Genomic DNA, 16,492 nt, shown 5'->3' on the forward strand with positions numbered 1-16,492 from the left:
ATGGACACTTGTACTTAATCCCCCTGTTTTCAGCATGACAGCCTCTCTTTGTGAACATCACTGCTGTTGCTGAGGTCAGAGTTTCTCTGGGTCAGTCGTTCCAGACTTCAGTCTTAGGACAGAACAGGAGAGGTGAAATAGTGCCCTAACTGCTTCTTGAACAAACACCATCTATCTTTGAGATCCTTTGTTCCTCCCTTTCCTCAGTCCTTTAGTGTTCTTGCAGTGTGTGGCTTGGCTTCTTTTTATCTTCCACCACTGTGAACATTTTTGGGGCTTCCCAGGTAGCTCAGTTGGTAAAGAATCTGCCTGCAATGTACGAGACCCCTGTTCGATTCCTGGGTCAGGAAGATCCCCTGGATAAGGGCGTGGCAACCCACTCCAGTATCTTTACCTGGAGAATCCCATGGACAGAGGAGCCTGGGGACTACAGTCCATGGGGTGGTAAAAAGTGATACAGGACTGAGTGATTTCCCTTCTTCACACTGTCCACATTCAGCTTGCAGCTTTCTCTAACCAGTCCACTCTTAAGGTTCTGCTTTCTGGCTTGCTAATAGTTCTTGACATTTCTCACTTGCTTCATGTTTTCATGAACACTCTGACTTTGTAGAATCTGGGCTTTTTAATTTGCTGTCTTTTTAGTTGGACATTGGGAGATGTTGGAAAGGGATATTTGCCATGTGTATGATGACCCTCTGTGATAGATTTTATTATTTCTATGATATACATAGAATAAAAAAAGGTACAGTAACTTGCTTAATATAGTATAAATAGTAACCTGTGCTATATGGATTGAACCTAGACTTGAAAGCTCTTATTCTCTGCAGGAACTGATTCACAAAAATTAGTTCAAAGTGGTAACTTTAAATAAGACAGCAAATCCCAACAATACTAACAGTTACTGAATATTTCCATGCAGCACCTCGTTTCCTCACACTCCTGTGAGTGAGGTCTATTTCTATCCCCAATTTACAGATGGGAAAACTGAGTTATCAAAAGGCCACCAGGAAAGTAAGAGAAAACCCTAAGTGGTGTCAGTACCCTCAATCAAGAGTCTACGAACATTTCTTATAAAGGCATAGTAAATATTTTAAGTTTTGTTTACCGTATGGGCTCTATTGCAATTACTCAGCTCTGCTATTGTCACAAGAAAACAGCTCTAGGAAAGTGTGTAAGGAATAAGCGTGGTTGTGTTCCAGTAAAGCTGTTTACATAAATAGGTGGTGGCCTGAATTTGGCCTGTGGGCAGGAGTTTGTTCATCCTTGCCTTATATCAGCCGTCACCATCCTTTTTGGCAGCAGGTTTCCAGTTTCATGGAAGACAATTTTTCCATGGATCTGGTAGTGGGGGGTGGTTTTGGGATGATTCAAACACATTACATGTATTGTGCACTTTATTTCTACTACTATTACATCAGCTCCACTTCAGATTATCAGGCATTAGATCCTGGAAGTTGGGGATCCCTGACTTAGATAATTTTTAAAAAGTAGAAATAATGAACACATTGTAATGAAACTAAGTTCTGCTGCAGCCAGAGAGATTATTACACTCTTGCTATTAGGCAGAGAGTCAAAAAATGCATGGTCATTTCAAAGCCTCAATTGAGTTGGTCAGATACTAGACCTTGATTAGAAGGAAATAGAGGGTGACAGAAGTAAGGGCCAAGATTAGTAGCAAAGGTGCTTGAGGAAGAGATGAGGGATTCCCCACAGGTGGTGCAGTGGTAAAGAGTCCACCAGCAGTGCAGTAACTGTGGAGACACGAGTTCAATCCCTGAGTTGGGAAGGTGCCCTGGAGAAGGAAATGGCAACCCACTCCAGTATTCTTGCCTGGAGAATTCCATGGACAGAGGAGCCTGGCGGGCTACAGTCCTTGGTGTTGCAGAGAGTCGGACATGATTGAGTGACTAAGTGACAACAGCATCCACAACCTGGGCAGGGTCTTTCAGTGCTCGTTGCTCTGTTGCCTCAGATGCTTACTTTCAAGGATGAATCATAAAAATGGACTAATGGCACCAAAATTACCAGTTATCATTTGCATGAGGTGAAGCTCCACCTAAGAGCTTTGCAGTCCTCTGCTGCTGCTGCTAAGTCGCCCCAGTAGTGTCTGACTCTGTGCGACCCCAGAGATGGCAGCCCACCAGGTTCCCCCATCCCTGGGATTCTCCAGGCAAGAACACTGGAGTGGGTTGCCATTTCCTTCTCCAATGCATGAAAGTGAAAAGTGAAAGTGAAGTTGCTCAGTCGTGCCTGATTCTTAGCGACCCCATGGACTGCATCCTACCAGGCTCCTCCGTCCATGGGGTTTTCCAGGCAAGAGTACTGGAGTGGGGTTCCATCGCCTTCTCCTGCAGTCCTCTAACACCTCAAAAACAAACACAGAAACACACACACAAAGTTTATCTGGAAAAATTAAGAGCAACCTCAGTGGTAATCAAAAGAAAATAGTAAAATCATCAGTGACTTTTAGGCTATAGCCTTGTTATTTTGGTAACAAGAAACAGGTGGCATCATCATTTCTGAACGACTGATATCAGACATCATGGCACCTCTTTTTCATTTGAAACCAAGATCAGAGGGAAGTCTTATTTATTGCGTCCATATAATCCAGAGCCTGAGGAGGAAGAGAAATGTCCTTGTTTGGTGACAGGACAGTTTTGCTTTGCCAAGAGTGTAACTTGGATAGAGTTAATGAAATATTTCAGTTTTTCTAAAGAACTAGGTTCACAGGTTGTGTTGTATAGGAAACCAGCAAGCCAACAATCATTTAAGAGTTTATTTCTCCTGGAGTAGAGACTTGTCAGCTGTAACCAGGATCCCAGCCTCAGGATAGAAATTCTAATCACTTTTTATCTTCTCTGCCACAATGAATAAGAATAAAATAAAACACTGGTGAAAGAAATCAAAGAGGAGACTAATAGATGGAGAAATATACCATGTTCATGGATTGGAAGAATCAATATAGTGAAAATGAGTATACTACCCAAAGCAATTTATAGATTCAATGCAATCCCTATCAAGCTACCAATGGTATTCTTCACAGAGCTAGAACAAATAATTTCACAATTTGTATGGAAATACAAAAAACCTCGAATAGCCAAAGCTATCTTGAGAAAGAAGAATGGAACTGGAGGAATCAACCTACTTGACTTCAGGCTCTACTACAAAGCCACAGTTATCAAGACAGTATGGTACTGGCACAAAGACAGAAATATAGATCAATGGAACAAAATAGAAAGCCCAGAGATAAATCCATGCACGTATGGACACCTTATCTTTGACAAAGGAGGCAAGAATATACAATGGATGTATACCTGTGGCGGATTCATTTTGATATTTGGCAAAACTAATACAATTATGTAAAGTTTAAAAATAAAATAAAAAAAAATAAAGACAATCTCTTTACCAAGTGGTGCTGGGAAATCTGGTCAACCACTTGTAAAAGAATGAAACTAGAACACTTTCTAACACCATACACAAAAATAAACTCAAAATGGATTAAAGATCTAAACATAAGACCAGAAACTATAAAACTCCTAGAGGAGAACATAGGCAAACCACTCTCCGACATACATCACAGCAGGATCCTCTATGACCCACTTCCCAGAATATTGGAAATAAAAGCAAAAATAAACAAATGGAACATGATTAAACTTAAAAGCTTCTGCACAGCAAAGGAAACTATTAGCAAGGTGAAAAGGCAGCCTTCAGAATGGGAGAAAATAATAGCAAATGAAGCAACTGACAAACAACTAATCTCAAAAATATACAAGCAACTCCTACAGCTCAACTCCAGAAAAATAAATGACCCAATCAAAAAATGGGCCAAAGAACTAAATAGACATTTCTCCAAAGAAGACATACAGATGGCTAACAAACACATGAAAAGATGCTCAACATCACTCATTATCAGAGAAATGCAAATCAAAACCACTATGAGGTACCATTTCACACCAGTCAGAATGGCTGCGATCCAAAAGTCTACAAATAATAAATGCTGGAGAGGGTGTGGAGAAAAGGGAACCCTCTTACACTGTTGGTGGGAATGCAAACTAGTACAGCCACTATGGAGAACGGTGTGGAGATTCCTTAAAAAACTGGAAATAGAACTGCCTTATGATCCAGCAATCCCACTGCTGGGCATACACACTGAGGAAACCAGAAGGGAAAGAGACACGTGTACCCCAATGTTCATTGCAGCACTGTTTATAATAGCCAGAACATGGAAGCAACCTAGATGTCCATCAGCAGATGAATCGATAAGAAAGCGGTGGTACATATACACAATGGAGCCATTAAAAAGAATACATTTGAATCGGTTCTAATGAGGTGGATGAAACTGGAGCCTATTATACAGAGTGAAGTAAGCCAGAAAGAAAAACACCAATACAGTATACTAACGCATATATATGGAATTTAGAAAGATGGTAACAATAACCCTGTGTACGAGACAGCACAAGAGACACTGATGTATAGAACAGTCTATGGACTCTGTGGGAGAGGGAGAGGGTGGGGAGATTTGGGAGAACGGCATTGAAACATGTATAATATCATGTATGAAACGAGTTGCCAGTCCAGGTTCGATGCACGATACTGGATGCTTGGGGCTAGTGCACTGGGACGGCCCAGAGGGATGGTATGGGGAGGGAGGAGGGAGGAGGGTTCAGGATGGGGAACACATGTATACCTGTGGCGGATTCATTTTGATATTTGGCAAAACTAATACAATTTGTAAAGTTTAAAAATAAAATAAAATTTTAAAAAATTTCTAATGTGTGATTTTTTAAGTGGAAAATACACTTTATATTCAGCTGTGAAAGAGAAATCGGTAGCTAGATAAAGAATAGCAAAGGAGAGTTACTTTAGTTTCTTCATTGTGAAACATATTCCTTACGTTCTGTAACACAAAACACTTTCAGCATGATTGTGGACTGAGACTAAGATGGGAAGGGATCATGCTGTCCCCAGACTTTGAAAAATAGTCAGGTGCTGTCATTACGTTCGTATCAACAAATCAGATTAGAACCCCAGACAGGAAACTGTTACGAGACCTCCTTTTACATTCCTTCCTTGAGCCATTCTCTCTGCCTATGAAAACGTCCACCTGTGTTTCTGCACAGTTAGTTCCTGGGGGTTGGGGGACACACACACCCCCTGCCCCCCACCCCCCAGCCCTACCCTGCCTCCAAGGAGAGAAAGGCGTTAAGGACGTTTTCTCATCACCAACTAAAAGTCACCCATGGCCTTCACATATTTGAAAACTAGCTCTGTAAGCAATTTTAGAAGCTTTCTTGCCCCTTTATGTTAGAAAAGGGATGCAAATTTGCCCTGAAATAATTTTGTTTGGGCTGAAAATTTTCAGGAGTTTTTAATGCCTAGAATTAGACTAAGAAATAAACAAGCTTCAGGGCTCCATCATGTAGAATTGGAAGCATGTTTATTAACTAGGCTGCTATGCAAACTATAATTGGGCAAATGTAGCTTTTGGTTCTTTTTAATTTTAATATAGAACTTAGTTATTTTATTGAAAGGAATGTTAAGTTAGGTCTAATGGATTCACTTCAACTGGGATTCTCCTTTCTGTCTGTGGTTTTCAAACATTCTTGATTTAGTGACTCGTTTGTCTCAGCCAGTAACTTCCCCTTTCTCTCTTCAGCCTACTATTGCTACACCAAGAAAAGAAAATAGTTTAAAATTTCAACAGTGTGAGAAAAAATGAAAAACAGTAACTTATTTCCTTAGTTTTGGTCAGAGAAAAGAGATTGCACCTATATATAGGGAATGCTTGACTATTAGCACATGACTCTATAATCCGTGACAGTGCTCAACTGATTAGACTCAGTTGTAATCATTTTGGGAAGATTTAATTTGGCAGATCTCAAAGTGTCCCTAAAGCCAATATGATGTATTAACTTCTTGCTACTGCTGCTAAGTCACTTCAGTCGTGTCCGACTCTGTGTGACCCCATAGATGGCAGCCCACCAGACTCCTCCACCCATGGGATTTTCCAGACAAGAGTACTGGAGTGGGGTGCCATTGCCTTCTCCGATTAACTTCTTAGGACAGGGTATCTAAGAAGAATCAGAATGACTTGAGGTTCTAATGAAAAAGATAAATTCCTTAGCATCACTCCAGATTTTTTAATTAAAATCATTAAGATGTTATCAATAGATGCAGGATGAACTTAGATAATATCCAACATCAACTCATAGTAAATTTCTTATTAAACTCAGAAAAGAGGAAAACTGCCTCAATTTAATAAAGACTATCCAGAACCACTTACAACACCTAAATTAATGAGCAAGGTTGTAGAATACAAGGTTGATATACAAAAGTAAATTGCTTTTCTGTATACCTGCAGTGAACAAGTAGAACTTGAAATTAAAAGCTAAATACCATATACCTTAGCTCCCCCCAATATTAAATACTTAGAAATAAGTATTTAGAAATTATTATATTTTATACTTTATTATATTATAATATAATACATTATATTATATGTATATAATTAGAAATAATACAATAAAATATGTGCAATATCTGTATGAGGAAAACTAAAAAACTCTGATGAAAGAAATCAAAGAATAAATTTAGAAAGAATCAATGCTTATTGATGGGAAAACTCAGTATTGTGAAGATGTCAGTTCTTCCTAACTTGATTTTTGGATTCAATGCAATTCTAATAAAAATCACAGCAAGTTATTTTGTGGATATTGACAAACTGACTCTAAAGCTTATACAGAAAGGTAAAAGACCCAGAATAATCAACACAATATTGAAGGAAAAGATCAAAGTTGGAGGACTGACATTATCTGGCTTCAAGAATTTCCTATAAGCTACAGTGATTGAGAAAGTGTGATATTGGTGAAAGAATTGACAAATAGATCAACTGAACATAATAGACAGCCCAGAAATAGCCCCCACTGTAAATTCAGTCAACTGATCTTTTACAAAAGAGCAAAGGTAATATAATGGAGAAACGACAGTCTTTCAACAAAAGGTCCTAGAACAACTGGACATCCACAGGCAAAAAATAAATCTAGACATGTCCTTACATCCCTCACAAAATTAATTCAAAATGGATCATAGACCTAAATGTAAAATGCAAAACTATAAATATCCTAGAGATAACATATGAAAATCTAGATGACTTTAAGTTTTAGATATAATACCAAAGGACAATTCATAAAGAATTAATAAGTTGGATGTCATTGAAATTAAATTTTTTTCCTGCTCTGTGAAAGACCTATGAAGAGAATGAAAAGATAAGCCACAAACGAGGAGAAAATATCTGAAAAAGACATGTCTGATAAGCAAATATTATCCAAAATATCTCAGCTCAGTCACTCAGTCATTTCTGATGCTCTGTGACCCCCTCGACTGTAGCTGCCAGGCTCCTCTGTCCATGGAATTTTCCTGGCAATAATACTGGAGTGGGCTTCCATTTCCTACTTCAAGGGGGTCTTCCCAACCCAGGTTTCAAACACACATCTCTTGGATCTCCTTCATTGGCAGGTGGATTTTTTTACCATTGTTCCACCTGGGAAGCCACCCGTAACATACAAAGTATATTAAAATTGAGCAATAAGATCCAACAATCTGATTTTTTAAAAGGCCAAAGACTTTAATAGATACCTTACCAAAGAAGGAACAGATGTCAACTAAGCATGTGAAAAAAATATTCAACATCATATGTCATCAGAGAAATGCATATTAAAACAATGAAATACATTTCACATCTGTTAAATGGTCAAAATCCAGAACCTAAAGCTGGACACCTAAATCTGAAGAGGACATAGAGCACCCAGAATTCTCATGCACTGCTGGTGGGAATGCAAAACAGTGCAGCAACTTTGGAAGACAGTTTGTTGGTTTCTTACAGAAAACTAAATATACTCTTGCCATGTGATTCAGCAATTACACTCCTTGGTATTTACCAAAGGAGTTGAAAACACATCCACACAAAATCCTGCACACAGGTGTTCAAAGCAGTTTTACAATTGCTGAAACTTTGAAGCAACCTAGAGGTCCTTCCAAAATGAATGGATAAATACATTGTGGTTCTTACAATAGAATATTATTCAGTGCTGCAAATAAATGAACTATCAAGCCATGAAAAGAAATGGAGGAACCCTAAAGGTATATTACTAAGTGAAATAAATAAGTCTGAAAAGGCTGCATAATGTAGGATTCCAGCTATATGACATTCTGGAAAAGGCAAAACTATGGAGACAGTAAAAAGATCAGTGATTTTTAGGGCAGTGAAACTACTCTGCATAATCCTGTGATGATGCATGTGTATCACTATACATTTGTCCACCACTCCCGTGAGTATATTGATATTGAGAGAGACTATGCATGTGTTGCAGTGGGGAGTCTATGGAAAGTATCTGTACCTTCCACTCAATTTTCCTGTGAACCTAAAATTCTAAATTGTGTCTTTTAAAAAAACAATCAGGGAACAAAATCATTGGGTTTGCATCAACTATAGACTGTTTCAGGGTCAGCAAACATTTTTTGTAAAGGGTAAAGTATGGTCTTTAGTGTACATACCTTTTTTTTTTTTTTGACAATTCCTCAAAAATGTGAAAACAATTGCCAGCTGGTGATCCTTAAAAATGAAGTGGCAGTTTGGATTAGGCCACAGCTTGCCAATCTCTGAACTGTGTAATTAGAAACATTGGTCTTTCAGAAAAAGTTCTGAATGCTAACTTTGCAAATAGATAAAATATTTTTGAGTACCTCCTGGTCTAACAAATAATAGATTAGAAATCTGTATTCTGATTAAAATGGTGTTGTTGAGTGATGTATTATCCACCTTATTCAATCTAACAATATTGGACAAAATATTTTAAACATATACTTGAAGTATATGGAGCTTCCCTGGTGGCTCAGTTGGTAAAGATTCCACCTGCAATGCGGGAGACCTGGGTTCAACCCCTGGGATGGGAGGATCCCCTGGAGAAGGGAAAGGCTACCCGCTCTAGTATTCGGATGTAGTACTTAGATGCTCCATCACTATGACAATGAGCAAAAGGAGAGAGGAGTCTTACCCAAGAAGAGGAAAACAAAACTTCATGAAAGGTGGCTGATAAACTCAGTCAGCAGGTGAACTGTCATTCAGTGAAATACATATATTAAGGCCATCTTCCAAAACAGATTAAAAAAAAAACAAGTATCTTTGAAATCTTAAAAGGGATACAGGAATTCATATGTGCTTGCATGCTAAGTCTCTTCAGTCGTGCCTGACTCTGTGCAGTCCCTTTCCATGGGATTCTCCAGGCAAGGATACTGGAGTGGGTGGCCATGCCCTTCTCCAGGAGATCTTCCAGACTCGGGGATTGAACTTGTATCTCTTATATCTCATGTGTTGGCAGACAGGTTCTTTACCACTTGTGCCAACTGGGAGGCCTGATAGAGGAATAAGTTATATTATAAAATAAGAAAAGGTAATTATGAATTACAGACAGATGTGACCAAGAATAGGGAAAGCAAAACAGAACAAATGAGAGATTCTGGAATTGAAAATTACTGTCATGTTTTAATTAATAGATGAGCATAATCAAAGAGATAATCAGTTGAAGACCAGAGCAAAACTCTGAAAGTTTGAGAAAAAAATTAAAATGAAATTAAAGACCTAAATCATAAAATAGATTGAGAAATCTAGCATATACCTAATATATGTTCCAAAAATAAGAAACGTGGCAATGAGAAAAAGCCTAGATTTTAAGAAATGAGACAGTGTCTTCTGAGTCAAAGAAAGACTTAGATCCTTAGATAGTGACCTAAGTGGTAAATATTAGAAATAAAAGTTCAGTCAGTCCTAAATACAGTATAGCAACACCGCCACCCTGTATGACACTTTTGGATGAAATAGAAAACAGTTCCTTCTGTCCATACTGTCCATTAATTTCATGATTGGATGAGGAGCCCATGGCCTAGGTTTTGCCTCTAGTTGCTCCCCTACCCATATTCCTTTGAAAAGGGCAAGAACACCCTGTTCAAAGACCCTGTTCTCCAACACCACAGTTTAAAAGCATCAATTCTTCAGCACTCAGCTTTCTTTATAGTTCAACTCTCACATCCATACGTGACTACTGGAAAAACCATAGCCTTGACTGTCAGATGGACCTTTGTTGGCAAAGTAATGTCTCTGCTTTTTAATATGCTGTCTAGATTGGTCATAGCTTTTCTTCCAAGGAGTAAGTGTCTTTTAACTTCATGGCTGCAGTCACCAACTGCAGTGATTCTGCAGCTCCCCAAAATAATTCTGTCACTGTTTCCATTGTTTCCCCATCTATTTGCCATGAAGTGATGGGACCAGATGCCATGATCTTAGTTTTCTGAATGTTGAGCTTTAAGCCAACTTTTTCACTCTCCTCTTTGACTTTCATCAAGAGGCTCTTTAGTTCTTCTTCGTTTTCTACCATAAGCGTGGTGTCATCTGCATATCTGAGGTTATTGATATTTCTCTCGGCAGCCTTGATTCCAGCTTGTGCTTTATCCAGCCCTGCATTTTGTGTGATGTATTCTGCATATGTTAAATAAGCAGGGTGACAATATGCAGCCTTGACGAACTCCTTTCCCAATTTAGAACCAGTCTGTTGTTCCATGTCCAAATCTAACTGTTGCTTCTTGACCTGCATACAGATTTCTCAGGAGCAGGTCAGGTGGTCTGGTATTCCCATCTCTTTCAGATTTTTCCACAGTTTGTTGTGATCCACACAGTCAAAGTCTTTGGTATAGTCAATAAAGCAGAAGTAGATGTTTTTCTGGAACTTTCTTGCTTTTTCTATGACCCAACAGATATTGCCAATTTGACCTCTTGTTCCTCTGCCTTTTCTAAACCCAGCTTGAACATCTGGAATTTTACAGTTCACTTACTGTTGAAGTCTGACTAGGAGGATTTTGAGCATTACTTTGCTGGCATGTGAGATGAGTGCGATTGTGTGGTAGTTTTTTTTTTTTTTTCCCTTATGTGTATGATAATATGTGCTTGAAGTCAGTGGAATAAAACTCTTTAAATGCTGAGGGAAAAGGATTCACATCCTGAGGCATGGTATAGCACTAAAATTGTCATTCAGAAGTAAGGATGAAATAGTTTTAGTGTTAGTTGCTCAGTTGTGTCTGACTCTTTGTGACCCCGTGGCCTTTAGCCTGCCAGGCTCCTCTGCCCGTAAGATTTCCCTGGCAAGAATACTGGAGTGGGTTGCCATTTTCTCCTCCAGGGGATCTTCCTGACCCAGCAGTTGAACCCGGGTATCCTACATATAAAGGCTGACTCTTTACCATCTGAGCCACCATGGAAGCCCATAAATAGTGTTGGACAACGTCTAATAGAATTTATCTCTTACAGATTCTTGCTGAGAGAACTACAAAAGGATGGACTCCAGCAAAAGAATAAGTGAATCTAAGGAATGGAGTGGGATATAAGCAACGACAGTGAGTAAAACATGTATATTTAGTTCTAATGTAACACAGTGATTTTATTGAGAAAAAGAAATGTTAAACTTAGCTGAGTTTACTTCAGTTATACCCTCCTCTCTGCCTGTGTTTCAACTATTTTCAGTATAGTGACTTGGTGTTTATAGACCATTATGTGTCTATTTCTCCTGCTAGCTAACTACCACTACACTAAGAAAAGGAAAACAGTTGCTATTTAAATAATATAAGAGAATGAAAGCCAGAAAGTATTTGTCTTTATAAGCCTTGGGTAGGCTCACCTAGTGCTTAGATAAGTGCCTCTCATGTAAAAGGTGATCAATTTATTTATTGAGTGAATAATATATTCTCTTTTCCAGCCCATGCTAAGATTAGTGATCAGAGGTTCATGTCCTTGGTTTGTTTTTCTCAGAAGACAGTGATAAAAATGAAGCTATAATTAAAACATGTTACAAAGTCTACATTTTCAAGAACTTTTGGCAAAGAATAATTTTGGGGGAGACAGTTTTCTGAGAGTTCTCTTTTAGGTCTTAAATAAATCTTAGGTTTAAAAAAATCTTGACTTTTATCTGAGCAACAATGAAAATCTGGTTCTTGATTGGAAAGGAGGTAGGTATTTTAAAGATAAATTCTTAAAGTATTCTTTCAGGATACATCGCCCAGTTATTTTTCCATAAAAAAAGGCAGATAAGGTCCTCACCATCATTCCAGAAGCACTTTCTGTCCAGGCTGTGTGCTGCCCTAGTATTTCTTTAGGGAAATCTCTGAAATGGCCTGGCAGCTCCAACCTGGTGGTGAGATCATTATCTTGGCAGAGTGATGGTCATTTCCTTACACTTTTGCTCCATACCCAGCTTGCCAATCAGTAGTTGGGTATATTTAAGGTACCAGCACTAACAGCCAAGGTCCCTTACTTAATTTTATGATTACCTTAGAAAGGGCTTTTGTCCATATACTCATGTTTGCCGAGAATGTGTGACATATTGTTAAAAGCCAGACTTTTCATGAGACAGGTTGGTCTAGTCCCCAAATCTGTAATATTTGGTATTTATTGGTGAGCCAGCTATGGAAAAGTCTAGGTCTTGTAAATGTTGTATTGTTTCATCATCTGGGGTTTTTGAATCTTAAAACTTGTGATGTGGCTGCCGGCTAAAACTGAGCTGCTGATCTGGCATCAGGTTATAAGCCAGGCCTCATCCAAATTGAAGTCTTTTCTGTTTTCACACCTACCATCTTTCAGACTACTAATAGCTAGTTAGTATCCATTGATTTTTCACAGAAATAAAACAGAAACCTGTTGTTGTTCAGTCGCTATGCTGTGTCTGACTTTTTACGACCCCATAGACTGCAACCTGCCAGGCTTCCCTGTCCCTCGCCATCTCGTAGAGTTTGCCCAAGTTCATATCCTTTGAACATACACCTGTTAAATATCTAATCAGTTTTTGCTCTCTTTTTGCTACCTATTTAAAAGAAAATATATAATTAGATCAAGAGTTAAAGAAATATAAAAACAATTATACTTCAATTGATAGCATCCATTTGACATTAACATTTTCCTAGTTTAGGATAGAAAAATAACTCTTATTTACTGTGATGAAAAGATTTCCAAAGACATATAGTAAAGAGTTTGATGCTTTGGGGCTTCAGAAAAACTTTAGAGAAAAATTTTATGGAAATGCTTTTGTTTACTTTTTCAAACTCATTTCTTTGAAATTATGAGAGAGAGGGGACCATGTCCATTTTCCTTTAACTATGTTTTACAGTGTTTCAATTAAGTACATAATATACAGTATTTTTCACATGTAATGAAATCAGTGGTTATTTTAACAGTAAGACAGAAGGCTCACTGAGCATTTGAAAACAGCCATGGTAAGTAGGGAAGTATATTATTCCGAGTCTATTTAGGTGATTGAAGTAATTTTAAGAGGAGAATTTAATATAAAACATGGTCATCCAGGAATTGGACATCTGGCAAAAGGAACACTAAGATTTCACAGACTGTCCCTAGAGCTGAGAAAGTTAAGGGAACAGCTTAGAATTATCAAAAATTAGAATTTTGGCTGAGGGACACAGAGCTTAGGCTCAGACTTCTGAGAGGGTGGGGCCGAGCTGTGTTAGAGCCTTGGGAAAGGCACGGAGATGCTGCACAAGTGTGGGAGCGCGACCTTTATGGAGGGGGTACCAGCTGGCTGCATCTGGGGCCAGCGAGAAACCACAGTGGGGTGGGTCCTGCCAATGCTACTGGAATCAGCTATACTACTGGAATAATCAGCCAAGGGTGCCTCTTTGTTGGATGGTAATAACTTCTATACAGAGTACATCATGAGAAACGCTGGGCTGGAAAAAGCACAAGCTGGAATCAAGATTGCTGGGAGAAATATCAATAACCTCAGATATGCAGATGACACCACCCTTATGGCAGAAAGTGAAGAGGAAATAAAAAGCTTCTTGAGGAAAGTGAAAGAGGAGAGTGAAAAAGTTGGCTTAAAGCTCAACATTCAGAGAACAGAGATCATGGCATCTGTCCCATCACTTCATGGGAAATAGATGGGGAAACAGTAGAAACAGTGTCAGACTTTATTTTTCTGGGCTCCAAAATCACTGCAGATGGTGACTGCAGCCATGAAATGAAAAGACGCTTACTCCTTGGAAGAAAAGTTATGACCAACCTAGATGGCATATTCAAAAGCAGAGACATTACCTTGCCAACAAAGGTCCGTCTAGTCAAGGCTATGGTTTTTCCTGTGGTCATGTACGGATGTGAGAGTTGGACTGTGAAGAAAGCTGAGCACCAAAGCATTGATGCTTTTGAACTGTGGTGTTGGAGAAGACTCTTGAGAGTCCCTTGGACTGCAAGGAGATCCAACCAGTCCATTCTGAAGGAGATCAGCCCTGGGATTTCTTTGGAAGGAATGATGCTAAAGCTGAAACTCCAGTACTTTGGCCACCTCATGCGAAGAGTTGACTCATTGGAAAAGACTCTGATGCTGGGAGGGATTGGGGGCAGGAGAAGAAGGGGACGACAGAGGATGAGATGGCTGGATGGCATCACCGACTGGATGGACGTGAGTCTGAGTGAACTCCGGGAGTTGGTGATGGACAGGGAGGCCTGGCGTGCTGTGATTCATGGGGTCGCAAAGAGTCGGACACGACTGAGCGACTGAACTGAACTGAACTGAATGAGAGTAAAAGGAATCAAAACAGTAACAGGAAATAACCTAGAAGGACAGTGTTCATCCTTTATCCTTCTTTTATCCTGTCTACTCTTTCTCTAGTGCCCCCTATTGTCAGAACCTAACACTGATCCCACTAGCCAAAGAGAAATGGTTTGCACCACCTCCCTGCTCCTCCCAGAAGCACAAAAAGTGAAGAATACAAGAGTGGACCTGCCACAGTAAGTCTGGTTAACATCCATCACCATATGCTTACAATTTTTTTCTTGTGATGAGAACTTTTAGGATCTGTTCTCTTAATAACTTTAAAATATACAATATAGTATTGTTAATTATTAAAAAAAAAAAAAGAGTGGACCTGAAGCTAAGAGGTAACAGTTTAATAATGAGCATAGGAGAAAACAAAATAAAATAAAACTGACCTGTCTTTCTTATCATCTATATGATTATTTCATAAAAAATAATACTTTTGACCTTTGTATTTTAGGTAAAAGTAATCATTTTTTTTCCAGAAAATATTTTTCTTGCTCAATTAATTAAGTGGAGTCTGAAAAGAAATTAGTTGGATAAAGATGGTTGGCTCAACATATGCTTGTGCTTTCTGAAATTTCTTAAAATAGCTGAAGAGATGTTTTTAAAAATCTTAATTATGTTATAAAATAATAATAATTCATGACAGAAAGAAAGAGGGGGAAAAAAGAATTCTGATGGAAAGGCACATCCCAAAAGAAAGCTGGAGAATGTCACTGCAGACGTGGGAGTGGTTCCCAGGGAGCTGGAACCTAAAAGTCAATGAATATGAGAAGCAGATCAGGCTTCTGAATATTTGGATGAATAATAGGGTAATTTCTTTCTGAGGAGGAAAACCAATCAGCCTCCCCACCCCTTTATCTGTAAAGGGGCTAGCAGGGACAGTATCAGTTTGCTGTCAACATAAAGGGATTGGTGTAGGCTATGGGCCACAGAGGAAGTCCCTCATATGGTTAATGACCCCTGGAAGGAGCATTGGGTCAGAGAGTAGAAGAATAGCTACAAAGTCCCCTACAAAACATGCCCTGTTCTTTTCCTACAAACACCTGAGGAAACTATACAAGAAAGGAACAGATCAAACAGTGACTCTGAAATACAAAGATGAATAGACAATAAAGAATTGCATGAGAAGGTCTGTCACTATGAAAGGAAGTCACCAAAGTCACAAAGAAGATGACTACTCCTGAAAATTTAGTTATTTGAGTAGACTAAGAAAAATAATAAAGGAACTATAATTGTTATTGAAGAGATGATATCTATTTTTTTAAAGGCTGTTATCAGAAGAAAAACAAATGCCTTGGTAATTATAAATCATTGATAATTTTAAAATAATCTTAATTGTTTTATAAAAATGTAATTCAGGATAATGCATATGGGGGAAAAAGGAAGCAGATGAATTTAATTCATACAGAACAACATGAATCAGCAACAGTATTTATACCAATGTAAGTATTTTGGTAGAAATCTTAAGGTCTCATTAGTTATCTTCAAGGCTGAATAGACACAGCTAAAGAACGAGTTAACGTTGAGGTGCATGTATCATTACATAAAGTAGAATTTTCTTCTATTCTGAAGAAATATACCCAGGGCTGGGATTATAAGATCATATGGTAACTCTATTTTTATTTTTTTTTTACCCCTCAGTTTAAGGAACCGTCATTACTGTTCTCCATAGTGGCTGTACTAATTTACATTCCCACCAACAACGTAGGAGGGTTCCCTTTTCTCTACACCCCTCTCCAGCGTTTATCATTTATAGACTTTTGGATGATAACCATTCTGAGCACTGTTGGGTGATACCTCATGGTGGTTTCGATTTACACTTCTCTGATAATGAGCAGTGTTGA

The 16,492-nt window shown here is 38.6% G+C and overlaps 1 protein-coding gene across 3 annotated transcripts in view; it reads left to right on the plus strand.

The window, feature by feature from the left end:
- Positions 1–16,492, plus strand: part of KCNN2 (potassium calcium-activated channel subfamily N member 2) — a 495,496-nt gene that overhangs the window by 134,660 nt on the left and 344,344 nt on the right. For all 3 annotated transcript variants that reach the window (XM_059890244.1, XM_059890246.1, XM_024997305.2), the window contains exon 2: positions 11,357–11,442. The gene's annotated coding sequence lies outside the window, so the exon portion shown is untranslated. The remainder of the gene's footprint in view (positions 1–11,356; positions 11,443–16,492) is intronic.

The sequence above is a fragment of the Bos taurus genome, chromosome 10 (genome assembly GCF_002263795.3).
Source record: "Bos taurus isolate L1 Dominette 01449 registration number 42190680 breed Hereford chromosome 10, ARS-UCD2.0, whole genome shotgun sequence".
Taxonomy (NCBI): domain Eukaryota; kingdom Metazoa; phylum Chordata; class Mammalia; order Artiodactyla; family Bovidae; genus Bos; species Bos taurus.